We start from the raw sequence: 3,487 nt of genomic DNA, 5'->3' as shown, positions 1-3,487 counted from the left end.
AAAATCTACCAATATAAAGAGTCCCACTAACTCAAGATAAAGATTCACCGTGGAGAGCAGGCCTGTTTGTCTAAAAACATAACCCTTTAAACTGCCTGTGAGTTAAGGACGACTGAACACAAAGTGAAAACAGTCTAAAACTTATGTGTTTTGATTTGTTATTCACAAGCCTTATTAAAACCACCTTGTTTTGTGTTAGTCATCCTTTTATGGTTAAGTACGTTGTGTACTGTACATCACATCAAGGTGTTTCAGTTATTTACTTCCTTGTCTCAATGTGGGGCATGCACCTGCTATTTCCCAAAGAGAAGCCTTGAAGCTCTGGACTACAGTATAAACAATACCGTACAAATGGGAATGCATTGTATTTCAATATATTATTTTATTATACAATACTGTACAGAGAGCATTGATAGGGCTGCTATTCCCGGCATGTGCTAATAGCTTACAAGCACTCTTTATTACTTTTACACACCTTAGTTTGTCAGCAGTCAAAGGTCTTGTTTTACAGCAGCCTTTTCACTTCCACTCCGTGTCCCCACCTGGATTAATGAGGAGGATACCACGTTCAAAGTTAAGACTGCACACAGCGTGAATGCGTCTTGGTTTCAAAGTGAAACCGGCTGGCTGGTTCACATGGATCATTCAGGTTGCTCGCTTGGAAATCAGTTTACAATACTGGGGATTGTTGAAACTGCTAAAAACTTGGCACAGAGGATGCTAGCAGGACATATTACTGTTACACCATATCGAACTGCAGCAAGGATACTCCCTGCTCTGAAGACTTTGTGAGAGGTGTGCCAGACAGGTTTCTGAGTGACCAAGTCCAAAGTCAATTCTTGTACTTTAAGGTAAAAATAGGTAAAAACAGAAAATGAAGGACCTCGCATATATTATGCAACCAATAAAACTGATATCAATTTTTCAGTGCAAGTTTTCATAATGTGGTGAGCATACCCTGTTACTGTAATGGGTGTGATAATGTTGACATGTCCATATATGAAACTTATGCTGTTAGCATTGCCTTTATAGAACCATTGGGTTGTCAATGCAGTGTCACTGTCCATCCATCCGTCTGTCTGTGTGTCTGTATGTCCTTGCTGCAGCTGCTGCTGCCTGTGCAGGTTAAAGATTAACAAGTGAGTCCCTGAGCAGGAAAAAACAAATACAAATAAACAAACAAACAAACACAAAGCACATTTGCATGAAGGATTCAAACTACCTCAGTGAATGTAAACATGCTGTAAAAGACAAGAAGATCTGGCTTCCAAACTTCATTGGGTGTTCGGCGTCTCTCATGCAGCAGTGTGCAGGTGTTGATCGGCTGGCTGATTTCACAGCTCTTCTGCTCTCTTGTCTGCAGGAGGATGTACACAGTCCTGTGTGTGTCAATCTCCCAGACCCTCATCCTGCCCCTGCATCAGCTCAACACCACCATGCTGTGGGCAGACGGGCAATACTATAACGAAAGGGTAACACCGAGTGGATACTGCCACCCTTTACCAAATACCCATTGGGATCCCATTATAATGTCAGCGTATTTACCCTGAAGAAGCCCTAGCTGGCAGAGTCAATAGCAGATCGCAGCATTAGTAGCAATTGTAACACAGTGGGTCTGTGAATGATACACACACCACACTGTGTGGTGCTGATATGGTGCATTAGATTGCAGCAGTGTGTATTGGTTCATACAATACTGTTATTTATATGTTAAAATATGAACATGCTACCACTGTCAAACTGTTCTACTAACACTGCCGTTGTAACACCATTGCCCTGCACTGCATTAAAGATTATTTGGTAAGGATAGGTCAATGCTATTGACAATGGACAATGGAATACATTCAAGAAGTTTTAATTGCAATGTGGAGTAAAAATGTGGCTGCGGATGAAGTCACATTTTTCCCTCAAGTAGTTTTTTTTTTTTTTTTTTTTTTTTGTCCTTTCTAGTGAAGGTGAATTATCTCATAGCTAGGGCCCTGCGAAATTCACAGGAGAATTAAAATCACAGGACTAGCCAGCAGTTCAGTTCTAAACATCCAGATGTCCGTGTAGCCACTCCAGCTAAACTGATCTAAAGAATAATTAAGGAATTGACACATCAGACTCTGGATAATTAGAAACTACCCCCCTAATTACAAGGGATAATTATTGGCATTGTAGAAATTGAAGCGTTTAAAGAAAGTGTTTACGTCGAGACTTGCTGTTTTAGAAAAAAAATGGATGCGCCAACAAAATCAAAAATCATTTCATTGAAAGATCGCTCACGTAGTACACTTTATTCGCGCTACAAAAATGACATCCCAGCTTCTACGCAGATCAGCCGAGTCGTGCGATCCTTACTGCATAATATATTTCAAATCGTATACTCTGAATAGTATATTTGCAGTTGTATACTTTAAACTCGTATGAAAGATGTCCCTTTCACACTGGCATAATGGCTGTTTATACATGAAGTATCCACGTTATTTTGCCATGTTTCTTAGAAATCTACCACATGCCGAAGGTGGTGGAGATGTTAATTCAGATGCTGGTCCCCAGAAAGTATTAGCGCAAACCCACCCCCGAGGTGTCCGTCCTGAACCACGAGGCCTCGCTGCAGCAAATCCCGTGAGCAAGGAGACTGCAGAGCCCCTTCAGAGCTCCTCAGAGCCCCTGAGACAGCACAACACTGCAAACCAGAGACCTCCCTCCATTCTCCACAGCATCCTGCAAACAAACCTTATAAACACAGGGCACCCTCCTGCTATAATCAGCTCCACACTACCAGAGCAGCTCAGGCGCTCAACAGGGTCTCAAAGGACACAAAGGACCCCTGCAGGTGAGACAAGGTTTCAGACTCTAGAACTGCTAATGAAATCCAGCCAGACCTTTCTCTAGCCCTTTTGCAGTTATTGAATCAGTGGCTGCATGTTTACTGTTGTGAGCTATTGATCACAGAAGGCACTTGTGTTCTTAAGATGCATTAAGGCATAGACCTGAAGACGTACTGTGCCCAGCAGGCAGTATTTAAGTAATGTGATTGGACTGGGCTAATATCTGCTGCAGGCAGACTGCTGTGCTTCCGCTGTCCAGCCCTGGACCATTCAGAGCACAGCTAATCAGTCTGTCTGCGGGCCGTTTCCAGCGCGGCTGACACATTAACATCAAACCTATTTAAACACAAACTTAGAAAGATCTCAGGTTTAAATTCAGTTGAGGGATAACCTAGATCAGCTCCACTTAGTGTGTGTATGGGGGAGGGTCATCCATAAGAAGGTTTACACATAGCTAATGCATTCATCTGTGTGTGTCTTTAGAGGTAACCTGAAGCTGCTCCACTGAACTGCACCCAGCATGATGTGTGCATGGAATGGGTGCTGTTCCTTCAGGAACACAATGCACCTGCTCCATCTACCAGCTCTCAAGCATGAAAGGGAAAAGATTTATATGTAATATACTGTTTGCATTTCAGTAGCAAAATAGGCTGAACTGTTTTAAAATTCCA

General features: G+C 42.4%; 1 long non-coding RNA gene across 1 annotated transcript in view; it reads right to left on the bottom strand.

The window, feature by feature from the left end:
• Positions 1-298: 298 nt before the first annotated feature.
• Positions 299-3,487, bottom strand: part of LOC121324833 — an 8,001-nt gene continuing 4,812 nt past the window's right edge. The window contains exons 3-4 of the long non-coding RNA XR_005951284.1: positions 1,223-1,439; positions 299-1,116 (exon numbers count right to left, since the gene is read on the bottom strand). This is a non-coding gene — a long non-coding RNA (uncharacterized LOC121324833). The remainder of the gene's footprint in view (positions 1,117-1,222; positions 1,440-3,487) is intronic.

This window comes from Polyodon spathula, chromosome 12, assembly GCF_017654505.1.
Source record: "Polyodon spathula isolate WHYD16114869_AA chromosome 12, ASM1765450v1, whole genome shotgun sequence".
NCBI lineage: Eukaryota > Metazoa > Chordata > Actinopteri > Acipenseriformes > Polyodontidae > Polyodon > Polyodon spathula.
This window is presented reverse-complemented; position numbering and strand designations above follow the sequence as displayed.